Source organism: Epinephelus fuscoguttatus, linkage group LG9 (genome assembly GCF_011397635.1).
Source record: "Epinephelus fuscoguttatus linkage group LG9, E.fuscoguttatus.final_Chr_v1".
Classification (NCBI taxonomy): Eukaryota; Metazoa; Chordata; class Actinopteri; order Perciformes; family Serranidae; genus Epinephelus; species Epinephelus fuscoguttatus.
The window spans coordinates 24,346,425-24,368,199 of NC_064760.1; the positions used below are offsets into that span (position 1 = coordinate 24,346,425).

The 21,775-nt window shown below is 41.2% G+C and overlaps 1 long non-coding RNA gene across 4 annotated transcripts in view; it reads right to left on the minus strand.

Moving 5' to 3' along the window:
* LOC125894394 (uncharacterized) overlaps positions 1 to 21,775 on the minus strand; it is a 96,074-nt gene that overhangs the window by 15,297 nt on the left and 59,002 nt on the right. For all 4 annotated transcript variants that reach the window (XR_007450065.1, XR_007450066.1, XR_007450063.1 and 1 more), the window contains exons 2-3: positions 10,766 to 10,886; positions 8,846 to 9,015 (exon numbers count right to left, since the gene is read on the minus strand). This is a non-coding gene — a long non-coding RNA (uncharacterized LOC125894394). The remainder of the gene's footprint in view (positions 1 to 8,845; positions 9,016 to 10,765; positions 10,887 to 21,775) is intronic.

Genomic DNA, 21,775 nt, shown 5'->3' on the forward strand with positions numbered 1-21,775 from the left:
TGGCTGATCCTGCACTATTTGAGATGATAGAGTAAAAATAGAGTTCTGTACACTCATCCATGAATACATTAGACTACTAACAGATTAAAGGACAAACATGGATCAGAGATAGAACAGGAAAACACTATATTGCATCTATGGTCGAAATGCTCAAAGGGAGGACAACAGAGCCCGACGAATATTTTGCGGGTAATATTAATATTTGAGAGTTAAATAAACTTGTACGCTCAAGTAAACAAAATATAAACCCAATATAGACTTGGAAATTGAGAAGCTCACACTGACTACACTGTGTCACAGGGACAATTACACCCGCCAGGTGTAAGCCTGAAAGGAAGGGATCATGCATTTGGTTGTATGTGCTTGAAAGAGTGAATGTATCCATCTGTCTGCAGCTAACTTAGTGTGCTTTCACACCTGCCCTATTTGGTTTGGTTCAATTGTACTCAAATTCTTTTGCCCCCTAAGTGCAGTTCATTTGGGCAGGTGTGAACACAGCAGACGCACTCAGGTGTGCACCAAAACAACCAGACCAAGACCTTCTTGAAGAGGTGGTCTCGGTCCAGCTACAAATGAACTCTGGTGCAGTTTGTTTGTGGTGAGAACGTGTTCCGACCTTAATCCGAACCAACTGCAGTCACATTACACATTGTTTGGTTTAAACATGAGCATGTTAGAGTCCTGGAGGATTATTAATGTGCACCTCCTCCTGTACTGCCTTAATATGCACATTCAGCACATCCATTGCATCAAAACATTGTTTTCTAGTTGGAGCCGCGCTTTGTTTATTTCCTGCAATTTTCCCGCATGGAAATTCTGACCAATCAAGAGCAGCTTTCTTGCACAAGGCATTTTATCTGGTCCGCTCGTAAATACTGCCGTGAGAACACGAACCAACTCCAGGCAATTATGCAACTTTGCAACAAAATTAGTCCCTGATTCAGACCAAAGCAAGACAACTCTAGGTCTGAAAGCACTCATTATCTCACCCACTACTGGACCAATCAGCCTCATATTTTGTGTTCACTATTATGACTACATGCCCAAGGACCTCGTTTGGTTGCAGTGATTCACAACTGTTGGAAAAAAAAAAAAAAATTCTATTGACTGTTTTATATTGTCATTAACTGCTAACTCTCTCCTCATAACCGGCTGGCAGGGGCCACAAGTTTTCTGAAAATAACTCGGCTAAACTGGAGCATCTGCATCTGCTATGTTATGATCCACTAAAGTTAGGTACATGATGAGCTGAATAAGTCAACTGTTTTCTTTTCTTTGCTGCAGTCTTGTCTGTTAGGAAGGGAGGAGGGAAAATCTCACCAGGCACAGCTGCACTGCGTTTCGGCTGCCATAGCTGCGATCGGGTTTGGTTCTGCCATGTTATGTCCCATCTGTTATTAAAAACACATTCATCCTCATAATTACATTGTATCTATATTTCACACACAGTTGGGAAACTCAATCTCCTCTGTGCAACATGTCACTGTTCCTTCAAAAATAGACAAGGTACGTATTTCTATTAGCTTCTGAAATGTGGTGAAGAAGGAGTTGAGCTGAAAGGCGAAGCTTTCGATTTACTGGTCCATATACGTCCCAACCGTCACCTACGGTCTTGAGCTTTGGGCAGTGACCAAATGAAAGAGATCACAGATACAAGCAGCAAGCAATGGGTTACCTCCGTGGGGTGGCTGGGCTCAGCCTCAGAGATAAGGTGAGGAGCCTGGACATCTGTAGGGAGCTCGGAGCAGAGCTGCTGCTCTTTCCTGTCGAAAGGGGTCAATTGAGTGGTTTGGGCATCTGATCAGGATGCCTCCTGGGACCCTATCATTGGAGGTGATCCTGGCACGTCCCACTGGTAGGAAGCCCCGGGGCAGACCCAGAACATGCTGGAGGGGTTACATATCTTGTCTGGCCTGGGAACACCTTGGGGTCCCCCAGGAGGAGCTTGAAAGCGTTGCTGGGGAGGGGGATGTCTGGGGTGCTTTGCTTGGCCTGCTGCCCACACAACCTGGCCTTGTATAAGCAGATGAAAATGGATGGATGGATGCTTCTGAAACGTGCTGTGGCGCATCTGCTGGAATTAAAAGATTTGTCTAGAGTAGTTGCGATCGGCTCAGGCGGCAGCGTGGCGGAGATCTGCACCCTACTGAGTGCACTTCCTTGTTTGTTAAGGTCTTGCTTTATTTATCATAGTACATACAGACAATCCTGTTTTGGACAACCATCCACACCACAGCCATATATTGTATGTACAGCCACAGTAAATAATGTTGCAGCTTTCTTTTCCTGCTCAATTGTATCAACATCAAATTGGACAGGTCTCTTATGACAAAGGTTGCTAACAGTTTGAACAGGAAACAGGTAAATATGTCTTCCTTTGGTAAAAGCATGGATAAACCCACAGGCTTTGCCATGCTGACAGTAAAGCATAAGACAAACCGTGTATGTGAAAGAGCTTTCATAAAACAGGACAAGAGAGAAATGGTGAGGCGAGTAATTCATCTCTGCAGTCAAGATGTGTAGGTCATCCATCTGCCCTTTATGCAGAAGTGTCACCATCAAATATGAGAATGGAGTGGAGAAAAGGAGAGGGGAGGATGACATGGAGATGGATGAAGCAATAGAGAAAAACGGAGAGGAAAATGGGGAAAGTGAGATTTAAACAACCGAAGGCACAGAGAGAAGTGCTGGGTATCTGATTCCAACTATGCTTATCGATTTTGGTCCTTACAAAAGCCTGAATTCAATTCTTGTCATATTATTTGAGTATAAAAAGAAAAACCAAAATATTCAGATTTTTCTTTTTTTAAAAAGTAATTTTCTGCAGATTTAGGCCACTGTAAACTGACATCTCTCATAAATGACTGGGCAGTTTGTGGAGGTAAAATATAGAACAAGGTAGGTGGATAGTTTAAGGTGGAAATTCTTTTTTCCAGTAGGTGCATACAGAGGACAAACGAGTAAGAATTACAGAATTAAAGAGACAAAGAAATGGAAATGGACTTGTTTAACTACATTCTCTCTGCTCTGGGCACTGCAACCTCACTTTCACACCCTACCATCACACACGCTTTGCACACAATGTGGCACCAAAAACGGCATTGTGATTCGGTCTGGTAGGTGGAGGTTGTATAGGAACGTTTCCATAACCAACCCTTGACAGCAGGCTACAAGCAGCAAAGAACTAATGAAACTTGTGGCTGGATTTGTGGTGGATGAAACGTCTGTCTCTATGACTGACTCTTCCCCTTTAGACACATCCTTTGCAAATACTGGTCACAGCAGCAGAAGACGCCCAGGTGAAAAATAATATGCAAGGTGTTTAGCCATAGGTGAGCTTATCATTTATTACCCTGACAAAGTCTTAATCTTGAGGAGAAAAAGACGCAACTACAACTATTGTGGGGTGTAACAGAAAAGTAATATGATAAGTAGTGTAACATTATTTTTGGCAGGGAGCAATAAGTAAAGTAATGACATTACTTTCTAGAAGAGTAATTAGCAATAAATACATTTTATACTAATGAGCCGAACACTGTGATCTATTTCATCTAATCTAATCATATTTGAAGTAGAGGATACAGGTGGATGGCCTTTGACAGTCAATTGTACAGAGGGTGTAGCGATGCAGACTGAGTACCCACTCCTGTGGAGCGGCAGTATTGAGAATAATGGCGGGTGACAGTGAATTGTCAGCCCTTGCTACTTGTGGTCTGTTGGAGAGGAAGTCATGGATCCAGTGGATTAGTGTTGATTGAACTTGGAGGTGCTGTAGTGTCTTGATTACCTGATGGTGGTGGATTGTGTTATTATAGGTGGAGTTAAAATCAATGAAAAGAAGTCTGGCATGGTTCCTTTGCTTATATGCAAATTGGAGGGGATCCAGGAATGGTATAACATATGGAAGGGTACTGGTTTGGACTAGTTTATTGAAATGTTCTCTATCTTGCCATGTGCATGCTGAATGTTGACTGATATGTCACAGTATTAGCAGATTTGAGCTATGGAAATGCTACACCATGCAGCAGTGAAAGCTTTGTCAAATAAAATTATTTTTATGCAGTGATGACATTTTTCTGTTTTACTTCTTACTTGTGAGGCTCAGCCATGTTTGTGAGGTTACATAGGCCCATCCCATCACCAGGAGGTATATCAACTTATATCAATATATTTTCAAGATGTAGGATGAGATAATACTGTTAATATCCATATAGCTTGATGGTGTATTCCATAACCTGTTTCTTTCGTAATGTTATGCCAGTTTGCATCTCTCCCCTCTCACACTGTCCTCACAACCCCACCCCACCCGCTCACAAGTTCTCCTGCACGGAAGGTGTCACAGGGCTGCTACTCAATTTTAATCAGTCTGCCTTTGTTGTTGAACACATGCAAGCTATGCAAACATCGGTCTGTGTGACGGATGAAATTTCCACAGTGGAGCCTATCCAATACAGCTCTGCATGCGAGACAAAGAGTTTGTTTGAGGGTTTGTGTGTGAGGGGATGGCGCATCACTTTTGTACTTGGTAGTTGCAGTGTATTGTGCAACAATGAGACAGCACCTGGATGCAAGCGACAGATGTGTTTATAAAAATGCAGACATTTAATACAGGAAACTATCTCTTAGAGAAATACTGTACATACATTTAAAACAATATCTGCATTTTTTTCAGTACTATATTTATTTGAAAAGCCAGAAAGAACCACATTTTAAACTCCCCACATCAAAGAAATGAAACAGTCTCATACTACCTTGACCTTGATAAGTTAACACTCATGCTACAATTGTGTGGCCTGTGCTACAAAACTTGTGACCCCTGTAGCACTGGTCCAATGTGTGAAAAAGGTAACTTACGGCCCTGTAATTTATTTTATATAAGTTTTCATTTACATGTCTAGCAGGTATATATTTTAAAGCAGGGAAGGAAACCCAGTCTTTGCATTCTATTTAGAAGAACACCAGATATGGATGGATATCCAGATATACCTTATTAATCCCCAAGGGGAATTACAATTCTGTTGTCATATATGCACAGGCCTGAAATACAGGAAATAGGAAATGTACATGCATTCAGTGGAGATTCATTCAAGTTTGGAGCATGGACTAATATCAGAGTGGGGCTGCCTTGGGAGGGCGCCCTGAGCAGGTGAGGGTTCGGTGCCCAGGGGGTGAACTGGCGCCTTTTCAACTATCAGTCCACCCTCCATACTTGGTCTATACAGGGATTTGAACCTGTGACTCTCCGTTTTCCAAGCCAAGTCCCTATGGACTGAGCCAGTACTGCCCACAGTCAATGTCTGTTTTCATTAAAGTGCATGTGGCTTTGACTTACAACTGAACATTTTGCCCACTTATATAATTTTTGGTCTGTATCGCCCAGCACCTCGTTCAGCTGGATATATTGCAAACACTATAAGTTTGATCAAGACAAAGCACAGTGAGCCCAACCTTCACTGTCAAGAATTACTGATCAGAATCAGAAAGCATGTTAGGAAACAACTGCCTACTTACAGACACAACATTAGCATGTATTTTGAGTTGTGTTTCTGGCCGCCTGATAAACTGAAGTCAAACAGTCACTCTGTTTTAGCTGCATTTTAATTTAAAGCAACAGTGACTAAATAAAATTAACAAGATGATGAAAGAGGGAGAAAGTGCAGAGAAAATTAGGAAGGTCATATATGGATTTTATATGAACTGAGCAGTGTGTGTGAAGGCATTTGTTCGATGATCATGCACCCAGAAGGCAGCTGTAGTAAACAGTCAGGCAGGAAGGCTGTGTGTTTCACATCAAACACACACTATTGATCTGAGCAACAAGTCTGATATCAAACACCGGATCATGGCTTGGAATTACCCTCCTGCCTTTTCCTTTCTTTCTTTCTTTCTTTCTTTCTTCTCTCCATCTCCTTCACCCCCTCGCTCCTGTCTTTCATGCAGTATTTGTTAACTCAGATCAATAGGGAATGGCAACAAAACAAAGCAAAGGAACACACAACAGTCATGTGTTTGACGGTCAACCACACATACACACATCCATATATCACATTTGTGTTGCCAGTGTTGTAACTACCCATACCAAACCAAAACAGATCATGGCAAAATATAAATTAGAAATGAACCTAACCTAAATTACCAACAGGTATGAGCCAATCAGGGCATTTTTGCCATTATTCTCCAGAAAATAAAAGCTCTGAATGAGAACTCAAACTAGACGGTTACAAAGATTATATTGTACAAAAATAATATTTGATGAGTTGAGTTCTGATATCTCCAAACTTTTTCAGAGGATCTTATACTTCTCTGCTAAGTGTGACTTTCAGGGGGCATGCTTCAGTTCTGCTGCGCCAACACTGAGCGGGTCAGCATGTAGGAATTGTTGACTCGTACAAGTACTTGGGCATTACGATCAATAACGATCAATAATAAGCTGAGCTTTGATTGTAACACCAATATGTTCTGTACAAAAAGCCAACAATGCCTTTTTTGTGAAAGCTGGCTAAGTTCAACACTGACACGTCTCCGGTGACTATTTCTTTAGACCTTTTATTGAGTCGACTTTTACTTTATCTGTTATTTGTTGGTATGCTTCTCTTAATCCTCAATCTAAAACAGAAAGAAATGCATTAACAAAGGTGTTCAAGGTCTGTAGCACTTTAAGAGGTATTCAGCAGAACAGTTGGTCTGATATGTATAACAAATATTTATCAAAGAAAGCAGAATCCATCCTGTCTGACAGCACCCACCCCCTGCACCCAGAGTTTCAGACCTCGCCTTCTGGTTGCCGTCTCAAATGCCCACTAGCATTAACCAACAGATACGAACTCTCTTTCATACTGTCAGCCATTTCACTGTTTACCTTCAACAGACTAGAATTACCCTAAGGTCTTTGTCAGGGTGCAAAAGGGTCACCCTTTTGGGTCGAAACCAGTCAGTGTTTCAATGTAAGCAGCCATGTTTTGGAATAAAGGCTTTTCATCTTAATTCAAATGCATCTGTTCTTTCTCCACATGATAACTGCTGAGCACTCAAAAACACAGACAGATAGAAACATACATACATGCATGCACACAGGAAGTGTATTCATATCAAAACAGAGACGGGATGCTAGGAGGATAAAGGAGGAAGTCTTTGTCATCTCTGAAATCAAGGACACATCCATATTCATGAAGACATCATTTCTGCATCACTCAGCAGCTCTAACACACAAACATGTACAGACACACACACACACACACACACACACACACACACACACACTCACGAAGAGAATATGTAAGAATAGTACAAATTGGACCCTATCATCACGTTCAACCACTGAATTTGTTGATCTTATACATCATTACAACTAACAAAAAATTACTGGTTGTTTAAAACTCTTAAATTCAGTCAGAGAAACTTAGGTGTGTTATGAAGTTAGCAATAGTTCCCAAACATTTTACACTGCGTCCTCAGGAAATTTAAGTCTCTCCAAGTTCCACCATCATGACCAACGTTAAAACACAGTGGTGGAGGCTGCGGCAGGTTTATTCCTAATCAGAAGATTATTTATTGTTGACTGCTGTCAGCCACAGCCATGCTGCACCAAGAGGAAGCACTACAACTGGCACTTAAACTCTGCAACACAACCCTCACACACCGGGGGGGCAGCCACTCATCAGTCGCTGTGGAGACTTCACCGGTGCTGCTTAAGTAGCCACAAGCTCTTGTGCTCGGTTGATTATCATCCACTTCAACAGGTGTTTCAACAGGGAGAAAAAAGAGAGGAAAAAAATGGAAAAATTCTCCTTGTGAGCTACCCTGGAAATCCAGAGTTCTCGCGAGAGCACAATTTGAATTTGCTCAGCGAGTCACTCTGGCAATCAGTAATGATACTCACTATCTATGCCCATGAAACCGAGCTGCACCAATCACATCGGTGTATCTGATATAGGCGGGCCAGAGGCGAGCTAAACAGATGACGACGACAGCGCTGTGACGACGAAGTCCAGAATCAGTCTGTAAACACTGCAAGATGACTACGGAGTTGTTTGAAACGGCTTTGGCCGCTACAATGAACGAGTTAGACTTGGCTTTTTCTCTAAAAGAGGAACAGAAGACGGCGCTCGAATCTTTCCTTTGCAAGAAGGATGTTTTTGCTGTTTTGCCGACCAGATATGGCAAGAGTTTAATCTACCAGTTAGCTCTGCTGGTAGCAAAGCTCTGGATACTTCACCCCGTGTATTGTTCTGATTGGTCGTAGTGTTATCCAATTGCGTGCAGTGATATTTACAAATGCATGCTTGGTGCCACCCCTCGAGTTGGGCCATCTTCATTACTCATGGCCAGACCCTAAATCTTTCTAGATTTGGGTTTGGATTTCCAGACTACTCCTGAGCTGCATTTCTCTTCCAAATATTTCACATTTGAGGTCATGCTGGTTATGGTCGTGCTACGTTCCTAACCACAACTACGTAGCAGGCTGATATCAAAAATAAAAAATAAACAAAAATATTACAGGACATGCAAAACGTATTTTAAATTCAATGTCAGGGATCTCATCTCAACGTTGTGGTATTTTTATAATAATAATATATATATTAATATCAAATTAATTAATTTTTAAAAATATATTTAAGAAATGCCTAAATGTACCACTAAACGGAGCTTGTGTACCACCTGAGGCACACGTACATAGTTTGAGAACCAGCGATTTATGGCAAATGGTCATATGGATTTGGTGGAGAAGGCTCTGCTGTTTGAGGTAGCGCTCACAGAATCAGAACAGTAACATACAACAACAGCAACTATAGTATATCAGAAATACCACATGAGGAGGAAGTTGAGGTGGTGGAGGTGAACTCACCGGTCTCAAAGCTAAACTCAGCGTGTTTTCTAAACAGACAGTCTCTCACCGCTCTCCTCAGTCTTGTGTGGCGGTTTGCTGAGATCCTGAACAGTCAAACAGGGACACAGTCCTTCACATTTCATTGAGATCGTCTTCCCAGACAGACAGCTCTTGAACTCCAGCTTAAGCTGTAAAAAGGCACAAAGAACTATGGGTCATTGAGTCCTCATCTCCACTAAAATGAACCTTGGATAAAAGCACTGCATATCGCAGGTGTACCAATGAAGACTTCAAATGAAGCACAGTCTTTACGTTTTTCACAGATATGTAACTCACAATTGAGTCCTCACTGAGCAGGGTGAGGAGAGGACAGGGCTGGTCATTTATCTTCCGTGAACAGATGTGTCCATTAGGCAGCCATGTAGGCACACCATCAGACACAGAGATGCTCAGTGTCACTCTATTATTCACCGCAGTACAAACTTAATGCAATGACAAAGGGAAAGCTGGGATACTTTAGAATGTCATTTAACAGTATAAATCTCATGTCCAGTACGTGAGTGTTGGTAGGGCATTGTTTGGATAGTTTGACAAAAAAAATCCAATTACACAATCCTCTAGGAAGAATAATGCAAACTGAGATGGGTTATGCAAATTCTGCCTGTGATGACCTGTGACAAGTTTCACTATATGTAAACATGCTTTACAAAGGCTTAGCTTTCTCCAAACAGTACTTGTAGTTCCAGAAATTCTGATTCAAATCAACCATTTCTATCCCCTTCACCTCTTTTTAGTGCTCGCTAATGTTGCTTGACGAAATCTGTTGACAAAAAAAAAAAAACAACAAAAAACAGTGCTGTTCACATCATGTTGAATTATCTGTCTAGGGAGAAAAACGCGGGGGAGAGATGACACTTCCCTTGTCACTGTCAACACACTGAAAACATCCGAAACTTTCTTTGAGGGTTAATTTTGTATTCATAAAAGACTGTTTTAACACCTATTTATCAAATATGAAAACTGAGAAGAGGAGAGAACAATAGAGGACACAGTACCCCACATCTTTCTTCCTCTATATACACTATATGGCATCTGTACCAACTGTTTATGTGTGAAATTGAGGGTGTGTGTGTGTGTGTGTGTGTCTGTCTGTCTGTCTGTCTGTCTGTCTGTCCTTAAACCATTACTCCTTTATCTCTTTGTCACGGTGAAGGTGACATGGGAAGCGAAGGACAGTAAAAGCAGTGAACAACACAAAAGGAAGACCAAAGAATGAAGAGGAAGGTGGTTTAATAAAAGATCCACTATTCCTGTGTCACTTTTAAATTACATTTCTGACAAAACATTAAAAGGATAGGATTTTCAACCACCTTTGTGTCATGACAATGTGAGCAGTATGTGTAAATGAACTATGGTTAACTTCCCTTCATCTTACCAGCGGCCACATGTCTCTGCTCATCTCTCAGCTCAAATCTGAACTTGTTTTAGGGCTGTTGCTCGAATTACAGTTTGTACTTCTTTGACACTTTTAAAACTAAGATTAAATGGTAAAACTAGGCAGAGCATATTTTAGTGCACTGTTTATCTTTTATTTGAGATTGTTTGTTCCCAGCTGGCTTTCAGCTGGTTTTCTATGTCAAAAAGGCCAAGCTGTATTACCTTGCCCACTGGCTAGAGTGTTTAGTTGTACGGTGCAACGTAGTACATTTTGGGTGTTTGACGTTTTTTTCACCTCTTGTGCTAAAGCAAAAGCCAAAGCCTTTTTTCTCAGTTTTCTCTGGCCATGTTGCACCAATTTCGACAGTATTTGCGTTTCTTACTGCACAGACGGGCCATCTTTCCAGCAGTAAAATACTTTTTTAAGGTGACACACAGGAAAAGGTAGACAAAGTGAAAAAAGACTTTAAGACTGACAGGAAGAAACAAAAAACACCTCACCTTTGAAGAGTGCAGTAGATGCAGCCATCAGATCCACTCACATGGCTGGATTGGAATTTAGAGCACAGCCTACATTTCCCATGAGCACCAGCTGGGAGTCTGACATTTCCTGGGCTTCACACTGAGTGAGAAACAGTGGGGGAGAGTGAGTAACAACAACAACTGGTTTGGACTAGATGTAATTCTTCACATATTGGTATAATCAAGGAGCTGCTACTCTACTGTGCAACTGTGTGACTGCAACATCATGTTACTGAACTAGAGTCTTATACATACATACATACATACATGCATACATACATACATATATTATGTATATTTTCTCTCAGGATGTTTGGTGTAAATAAATAAATGCTGTCTTTTAAACATTCTGTGCTCTCTCAGTTTCAACCCAAACTGTTTTTTTTACCACAAGGGGGCAGAAAGAATCCAAAAACAGTGCTGCTAATTGTAACTTAGAAACCACAACCAATGATCCCAAAGCAAACAAAAGGGTTGCTCTATCACCAACACTTAAAAACACAGAATTAGACTGTACTATCACACTATCATTATTTTACTTTGAATCAAACCCTTTGATTTATAGACCTTGCCATAATGCCTCCATGATTATTTCTGGGACCTCCTACTGAGTGTGTACATATAGTTCCTGTTAAGACATAATATATCATAATATACTACAGGCTGGTGTAAATTGTGGGTGGACTGCTCGTGATTGGTGCAGACAGCTGTCTGGTTATCACAGGTGACACGTACCTAAAGAGAAGGACAGCACACCTTCAGACACCTTCAGGCATTCTTCATATCCTTATTAATATGCGGTGACTGCATGGGGTTAATGAGCCATCGTCTACCTCTTTGAAACTAGTGATGGGAATTGCAACTTTTTAAAGGGAACCAGTTCTTAAAGGTATTATTATATGTTCCTTTCTGAGAGAATTTAATCAAGCTTTATACTCTGTGTAGGTGTGAACCTTTCTATAGTTGTTAAGGTCACATGTAAGTCATTGATCCACCCGGCCATCATGTGTATCATTCGGGTTAGATGGGTCCAGGTGTGAATGGGTATTAAGTTGTTTTGGGGAGGGATACCAAGACTGCATTGTAGGTGGGGGATAACTGGTTTCATAGGCCACCTGCTCTGTTTGACGATGGTCATTCCAGTTTGACGTGCATTTTTTTTCTGGTATTTTCTGTGATATTTCAGATCAGCCTCTGGTATTTCAGATTCTTTGACACCTAGGTGTGAAAAAAGTCATCTACGTCAAACTGGAATGACCGTGGTCGTTGGTCAACGGCCATCAGCCGATGGCCATCTGGAAACTGGAACTACCATCGTTCGAACAGAGGAGGTAGCACCACTTATCCCCCACCTACAATGCAGTCTTGGTATCCCTCCCCAGTGGACTAAACACCCATTCATACCTGGACCCAACTAACCCTAACAACACACATGATGATGGACCAGCAACTCACATGTGACCTTTACGACTCTGAAACTCAGAGCTCACGTGACCTCAACAGTTCTGTAAGGGCTCACACTCACAGAGTATAAAGCCTGCGACTCCGTACAAGTCCGTTAAAACTGAAGAAGCTTCTTGGATGAGAGGCGAAACATCTTCAAGAAACTCAAGCAAGTCCACTTGCCTTCGATTTAGCATTTAAGATTACTATAATCTGGATGACTGACAATCTTCACCAACAGATCACTTGCATAATCATAGTGTTAGATTTGAATTCGGGGGGAGGAGGGAGGACAAAAGTCTCACCGTGCTTGGCTTTTTTCATGTTATTGCCAAAGTGAGATGTTTCTGTATCATATTTAACAAAAACATATTAGGAATATCCTACTATTCAGCCATATTTTCTTTAATGTACCACCTGGTAGATGTTCTGAAATCACAAGATAACACAAAGAAACCAAAGTGACAGAATACGAATAACGACAACTTCTTTTAGGAACATCAACGCCATCCTCCACCACATCAGTCTCCACGGTGAAGTTATCATTGTGGCATCGAGGCACAGCTGGATGGCGTTCAAGATCAAAGCAGCTCATTGACTCTGAGCGTTATTTCATTTCACACTAGGTTAACAGCACAGACCCACTTTTAGGTGTCGAAGGTGGGAGACATTTTAGGAAGTGACAGTGACAGTAAAACAGAGACAGGAGGGGACTAAATAGAGACGTAGCTGTCACAATGCACAAAAGCTGTGTGTGTGACAGCAACAAAACCACAGTGCAAGATGTGCCAACAGATTATAAGAGGTAATTGTGCTAACTTAGTTTGAACGGCTAATCTGCCCTGGAGCAAGTGTACTTCAGAGGATTGAATCACAACATGTCAACACCCAGATCACTGACCAATCAGATCACTGTAAAAAAAATATTCAGACATGAACAAAAGTCCTGGATGACAAGAAAAAAGAGAATACCTTTATAGGTTGGTAGAATGAGGCTTTCTATTCCCACTCTGGGTTTACAACAGAGATTCTAACAAATGGAGAGATAGTTTCAACACTACAGATAATAAGGATTTTAGCTTTAATTGTGCAATGTTTATTTAATCCCCGGCGTGATAGCTAACAGTGTGGCTGATTTAACACTGATTCCATCACAGCGGCTCAGAATAAGACAAGACACCTGCGTGATAATAACTGGAAAGACTTAGCAGATTGTCTTTTATTAGAAAAATAATCCACACACTGTTAATTGCTCCTGTGAGTCGGAAAAACTTCATCAGTCATTAGCAACTTTTCCACTCTTGGGTATCAGAGACAGTCTGGCATTACTTTTATTAGCACTGCACTGCTAGCTGCCACCGTTACAGCTTAGCCACATAGACGTTTGCATGGGACATCCAAGGTTAGAGCTGTGTGCAGTCTCAGCTCAGACTATGAATGCAGCCTTGTCTCTCTTATGGGCCTAATGGGCTGTTTTTGAGCTGCAGCTGGTGTCTGATGTGAACCAGATCACACACTGCGCTACTGTTTACATGATAGGTCATTACTGTTAAGTCACACTATTAAATCTGCCTGAGACCCCCCCCCGCCCCCCTTTGAATCTCAACCTGGTTAAATAAATAAAATAAACATGCATCATTAAAAGTAAAAGCTTGTACTACATAATATTTCTACATCACAGCTTTGCATCACTCAAGCTGGGTTGAGTTTCTATTTCTGGTCACTAGGTATTGGGTTCCACACAGGGACTTTAAAAAATAGATTACTACCGCAGAATGAGGATGGAAAAAGAAGTTAGGAAGTGACAGAAGGAAACTGAGACCCACATGCACACAGTAAAATTGTCAAAGCTTATTTATGTACAATCAAAGAAACACATCCAATGGGAGGGAACACTTGGTCATTTCCTGTCTCTGTGTGACGTACTGTGTAGGCCACAGGAAGTCAAAACTTCACTAGCAAAACATTTCCAATTTTCCAGAGTTTAGCAAAGTGACATATCAAACTTTCTCCTGATGTTCTGCTGTATTAATTCGGAGGTTGGCATCAGTTCCATCTATCAGTGCTCAAGGTAACCTGTCTGACTTCTGAGCTTCCTCACTGTGAGGAGACGATAACAGGGATGAGAGGATAACTGAGTGTTTCTGCTAACACATATCTGCACAATCACAAAAATCAAAAGAGATACAGTGAATTTCTGAATGTAAAATGTCACCTCATGTCACAGATTGAATGATGTCTGCATACGTATGGTGAATAAAGTGAGCTGGGAAGTCAAATAGGAGGGCTGAGAAGAGAAATGACTGCATGACTGAACCCCAAAAATGGGCAGAGAGGAGAGATGTAGTGACACTGATAAGAGGAGAAGGGGAACAGGAAAGGTCAGGAGAGTAGACAAGAGCTGGGAGAAGGGTAAAGGGGATGAAAGAAATAGTTCTGAAAAATGAATGACTGGAACTCAATTATAATGCCGGGATCAGGATCACTTCACCTTGTACTTCCTTTCCTCATTCTCCCTCTTCACCCATCTTCCGATTCTCATTCTTTGTTTCTTCAGTTTACTTATTTTTCTTAAAACTGCAGCTTCACTGAACTCCAATTACCACCTTGTGGTTGTATGCCTCCACCAAGCAGTCAAGTTACAGTGTACGTGTCTGTCCAGACTTAAATGTGGCCATCCCAGTAGAGATGGGGGAAAAAAATCGATACAGCATAGTCTCGCAATATTTTTGTGTGGGAGTATCGTACCATCACACAGTGCCAAGTATAGATTTTGTTATTATATAAATTAGTAAAACTACAAATAAAAATAAACTTTCAGTAGCCTACTAAAATAATGTAATAAATTACTTTTTCAGTCCACTAGATACATTTTGCTGCTGCAAAAAACTGCTTAAGTCAGATGAACAGACTGAAAACTTTATCTTATTGGATATAACAGATGTTGGCAAAGTTTTCCTTTGGGGGCATAATTTACAGTTGGAAAAATGTAATTAATTGCAATATATTTTATCGCAATACTCAGCATTAATTCATTTTCCATAACCGCTTATCCAGTTGGGGGTCACTGGGGGCAGGGGTTTATCCCAGCTGACGTTGGGTGAGAGGCGGGGTACACCCTGGACAGGTCGCTAGACTCTCACAGGGCTGACACATAGAGACAGACAATTATTCATGCTCACATTCACACCTACGGACAATTTAGAGTCACCAATCAACCCGAATGTCTTTGGATTGTGGGAAGAAGCCTTAGGGCGCATTCACACCAGGACTGTCCGAGGGACTTGGTTCAATTGGGCGGGGAATGCCAAACAATTTCACACCTTTATTTGGTTCGGTTCACTTTCACAGTGCACTTTCATTTAATGCGGACCAAACTGTCTGGACAACGTCACATAGTTACAACAGCTGCTCGTGTGGGAACAGTATTGCTTGAAACGACCACTGACCAGGAAGAAAAAAAGCATGAGGAAGAAGAAAACCTGGCTCATCAATTGGCCAGGACCGAAAACGGAAATCCATCCCCTCCAGCCGGTTTGGTCACCACAAAAACACCAAACACCAAAATGCAATGCGCTCTACGTCACTTCCTCACTTTGGCTCACTTCCTCTCTTTGGTTCGCTGGATAGTCCGTTTGCATTTCCCACTGTAAGCAAACCGCACCATGGTTAACATGCAAGTGAACCGAATCCCACAGTTTTCAAGTGGACAAAGGTTCGCTTGTTTGGTCCGCACCTGAATTCGAATGAGCGTTCACACCACTCCCAACAAACCGAACTATCCGTGCAAGCGGACCTGGCTTCGCAACCTCCCATCCTAGGTTCGACCCAAGAACCCTCTTGCTGTGAGGCGACAGTGCTAACCACTGCACCACCGTGCCGCTAATACTCAGCGTATCGCAACATATTTAAAATCACAATAATATTGTATAGTGACTTGAGTATCGTGATCATATCGTATCGTGGATCCTCTGGTGATTCCCACCCTTACATGACAGTAGACAATGGTTCAAATTTGGATTTTGCAACAAAGAAGCTATAAGTTTTAAAACACGGATGCTTCACAAACATCTCCCCCTCGGCAGCACAGGAGATCTATACAATCAGTACAGTTTCAAAGTGGATACTCAAGATTGGTGTCACCAATTCAGTAGCTGACCAAATGCCTAACATTCTGTTCCTGAGTTGTGATGCTGAGTAATGGCCAGAGAAGTGTTTCTGCGGAACATTATGATGTCACAGTGAAGTTGACCTTTGACCTTTTGGATATAAAATGTCATCACTTTGTAATTTTACTCTGTTAGACATTTGCGTGTATGTATTCTTAAACTATGGCCTTGCTTTGTGAAGTCATAGTGTCCTTTAACCACCAAAATCTAATCTGTTCATGATTGAGTCCAAAAAGATGTTTGTGCCAAATTTGAAAAAAAGTCCCTTCAGGCATTTCTAAGATATCATGTTCGTGAGAATGGGATGAACAGATGGACATACAGACAAGTCAAAAACATAATGCCTCTGGCAATGGCTGTCGTCGGTGTGGAGGCCTAGAAACATACAGTATCAATGTAATGACTGTTCTTTTGGCATTGACACTGGCAAATGTGTTAGCGTAACAGATTTCAGATAATAGAGTTCTTGGACGACGGTGGTTAGTGTGACACTTCTGCTCAAGGTTTCAATGAAACAGAAACCCTGGTGCTCAATCAGAAAAAAAAGCTGCTGCAAAAAAGAAGTGGAAAAGATGTGAGTGTGAAATGACTGTGATGACTCTTCACCAGATGCTTTTTGTTAAAAAAAGACTGCACTTTGAGTGACTCACCTGATCTAAGAGGGAGCATGTCAGTGATACTTGCTATACTCTATATGTGAGCGTGGGATGGGAAAATGCTTTGGATTGGAAATGGTAATGCTGAGGGTACACCACATACTGCTCAGGTAACATCACTCTGAATTATAAGGTAAAAAAAAAATAATCTCTATTTAAGGATATAAAGTGCAGTGTAACAATGAGTCATTAATCAAACAGAAAATGACACAGACCCCAATATATCAAACTTCTTCATAGAATAGAGTCTGTTTCACCCCGAACCACCAAAAACTTTTGGTATGGTACCTTTAGAACCAAATGTAACCCTTCACACATGGTACCTAGACCCTATACCCTTAAATGTGGGCAGGGTTGTTGTCACTCACTGCTCTGTCCAGCACCCACTGTATTTCCTCATTACTGGTGAGATGGAAGTCTGCACCTCGTTTATCGTCCACAGGATGAGGCTGCACACAGACATTTTCAGAACAAAGTAAAACAGGCTCCAGTGAGAGTATCTCTCAACAGGTTATTTAAAAATAGCAAGTTTTGCATTTAGTCCTTCCCAGGCAAGCTCAGGGATTTAATGTTGCTGGAGCCCACAGGAACAACGCTCCACAACGCTTTTTTTCCCCAGAGTGAGGATTAGAATATATAAAGTTCACATAACCTGGTCGAAACCAATATTTATAAACACTTGAGGATCCACTCATTACTAAAAGTGTATGTCGTAAAAAACTAAAGTAATGGTCAGAGTTGTCACAGTGACATTTAAGGTGTGTTGACTGATTCACGACGTAAACTCATGCATTACAAGTTGCCGACAGACTTTCACTTTATAGTTACAGTCAATAAAACTCTCCACGGTATGAACAGAGGTTATATAAGCCTTAAAACCAGCCACAACTCAGCCCTGAACAGAGGGGGCCTGTCCGCTATTGACCAGTCAGCAGACTGCAGTGTTCACAGCTCCAACTGTGCGCTAGGTACCCCAACAGAGGGAGGACCAAAAATGGGGACAGTATGGAACAGTTCCATTGGTACCATCCACAACTTTTCATAGTGGAAGCAGAAAAAAGCATGCCGAACTGAACTGAACAGTACCATACTGCTCAGTGGAAACAGGGCTTTAGTCTCTACCAATTTCATAACAGGTGTGATAAGTTAGATTCTCCTGCAGAATCAAGTCCACACCACATTGTGTTACATTATGATATGCATGTGTTTGGCCTTTCAACAGGGAAGGCAAAAGTAGAGTACATTAGTACATGGCAAAAATAATGCTGTTAGGCATGTACAACACAAAAACATGAGCAAATACATTTTCCAAGCACATATGAGACTGACCTCAGGGCTACAACCAAGATGAAACTGATAAATCGAGCCTGATAATCAAGCTGTAAGACGCTGGGTCTGAACTTCAAAACAGCTCCATTCAGAGATAATCATCTGAAATGCATGTTTACATTGGAAAGCTAAATTCAAAAAGAAAAATATTTGTGTAGAACTACTGAGAAATCCAACTTACTGTAGTTGTCTTCCAGTTTGTTGGCCATACAATAAAGTATTTGTTTAGGGGAGTGTGCATATGTAAATTCAGTAGAAAGTCATTATGATGAATATCAATGAGGTGTTGCTGGATTACCAGCGGTGCACATGCATCTCCTATAACATACTAAAAGCCTTTATTAGTATGAGTTTATGACACAGTGCATACAGTAGTTAATTGTGACCAATTTTGCAGCCATTAACTTATTATTTGCTGAGATGTTTAGTGTTGCTAAGTTACAGGCGTCTACTACTTTTGTGCTGGCAAATGTAACAGCTGAAGGTTGTGTGTTTGTTGTAATGCATGATGTATTTTGAGGAGTTGCAGGACCACAAATATGAGAGGAGGAATGAAGATTTATGCAAATGAACACTGAAACTAATTACTCACGGCCAATTAACTGCAGTGGTCGAGGTAATTACATCAGAAATTTACAACTGCAGAAAAAAAAAACATGAAATTGAGGCAGGGTTGAAGCCTTGGTGGCCATTAGAAGGATCACCAGAATAACTTCATCCGACAGCAGTCAGGAGACTTCACCTACAAGGTGGTGATGAGGGACAATATGTACATAACTGTCATAACTGCTACAGGTGTATGGGTCACATGAAGATGTTAAACAAAAAGAGAAGGACCGAGGAAGATATTTCAGGTATAGTAGAGAGTAACATGACAATGAAAACTACAGAAATGACAGCAGAAAAAAAAAATGCATTTAGTGCACTTTATGGGAGTTTTTTGTTCAGCTCCACAAAACCACAGCTCAAATGAAAATGCCAGCAAAGCAATAACTATTATTTTTCATATTTATTTTTTTTATTGCTGTCCCTTAGTTGCCGTCTGTGTGATAATGTATTTTTCCTGACGTTAAGCAGCTCACAGCAGAGTTTAGTGTTTAGTGTGTTATGATTGAATCTGCCAATCATGCACTTTTTATACATTGGATTTCTTTCACTGCAGTAATCTGAATTTGAAGCTTTTATCATATTTATCATGGTTTTACGTCAACAATGACAAACACAGAGGAAGGCACTGGCACAGAGGATAGGATAGTCATTAAATCATAATGTATAGCAGTAGACAATGCTCGTTAGTGGTGGTAATACTTTACCTACAAACACACCTGTTTGTCACCGACTACATTTACATGCACACTAGCTAATATTCCACAATTATTCCAATAACGACAATATTCAAAATTTGATTTGTGTCATTTAAACAACATATTCACTTTATATATTCCGAATTACACTGTATTTCAAACGTAGCATTTAATGAGACACCTAATATGCAGATATTATCTGGGTTTTAATTTGCAATCAGATTTCCATTCGTCTCAATTAACCCTTCCCTAAGTCCCGCCCCCGGACACAGACTGACCAATCCTAATGTAGCATTGGGCCGGCTCAGACCAGGGTCCGACAACAACCCAGCTGTGCTCTATTGACTGTAATGCAGTCATTTCAGATTTCCTTCATTTTTAAGGCTGGTTTTGTGGATTTGGAGCTAAATGTTGTGCCTGGGGCACGTTGTGTATTAATGATACTCGATACCTGGATAGGTTGGAAAAAGATATACGTTTCTTCCCTGTTCCAAAACCAAAATCAAACCCTGAAAAGTGTAGGGTTAGCTAGCTAGCTACTGAAGTTATAGCCTACTGAATGTAGAAAAAAAGACCAACCCTGCTGTACAGGAACCAGTGAAGGGAACCAGGGATACTTGACTGATATTCAAGCAGCTGTGTGTCATCGCATTGTGCGCAGATGACCGTCTTTTGACTTCCATCCCTGCCCGTTGGGTGGCAGAGGTTCAGGTGCTGGCAGTGGCACGTGGGCGAGGCCAAAAACCGTTCATCTGCACACACTGTGATGCCACACAGCTGGTTCAATATTGGCAAAGTTTCCCTTTATATTCATTGTCTTGTGTGGCGATCAGCAGTGATGTGGTGGTTCACTTTTACACTGTGATCTATAGCCTATAGTTCAGCTTTAGCTTCTAACTATCTTTGTCTTTTTAACCTGTTGTTGCTGCTGAGTCAGTTTGACATCCTGGATATATCCTTCAAACACAGACTGTAGACCCTTCTGTCTGCTCCTCTCTGGAATCACTGCTTCATTTTTCCAAAAATATGATATTTCTTCAGAGAGTGCAGTTAGTTACAGTGTGGGCTCCGTGCTTACTCTGACAGCTTGTTGGACCATCACAAAGGGGTGCTTAGCGAAACGTCAACTGGGGTATGCACTTCAGTATGCAACAGCCTATTTACAGCTGGCTCTGTGAGTTGCGTCATGGAAATGTTGTACACAAACCAACTTGCCAACAGTCTGCAAGGCTGGGGTCCTATCCTATTTTGATGCAAAGAAGCAATATGGCACTGGCAGTCCCAGTGGCTCCACTTTTCCATAATTTCCTGTGATAAACGACATCTTAGGGCACACTAATTGGACTAAGCATGGCTGTATGTTAACAGGAATATCAATTTTCACCAGCCATGTAAACAGCTATACTATAACTATAAACTATGATATTATGTTCACATAAACGTATCCAGTAATTTAACATGCAACCACACTTCATTTCAACCTCCACTATAATAAAATCCTCCCTTCTTTAGTCGCAGCAACATTTCTAACCAGACTTCGGGCAGGAAAAGAACCAGCTCAAACTTAAAAATTTCATTACAAGAAAGGTTAAGCGTGAAACACCTTTCCCTCCCTGGAAACTGCAGCATTGTATTTCTTTATTTATTTCACACTTAATGTGCCTTCAGACAAAGGCTGGGTCCAAAAGAGGAAGATAAGATGAAAGACTCTTTCTGGGTCCTCTAATACTGGGTGGATGCCAGCACTGATTGGATAATAAAGATAGAGTGCAAGAGAACAGGCCACTTTGCCAAAAAGCCCTCTCAGAGAGAAGACGATGGCCTCTAATTAATTGCTACAGAGCTGGACATGGGTCAGAGGTTTGTTTGTTTACACTGTGAGTGGATTTTTATACTTTTATCTTTATGAGAAGCAGCTGGAGTCAGTTTAGTTTAAGACCTTCAGAGCGAGAATATTTTGTGATCTGAAGAGGCTTTGTTGTTTTCAGGTGTTCGCCCTAAGGTTAAGAAATAAGTGTTGTCAGTGAAAGGTCTCCATGAAAGGTGTAAGAGGGTACGCGTTTGTGATGTTTGCTCATTGCACTCCAG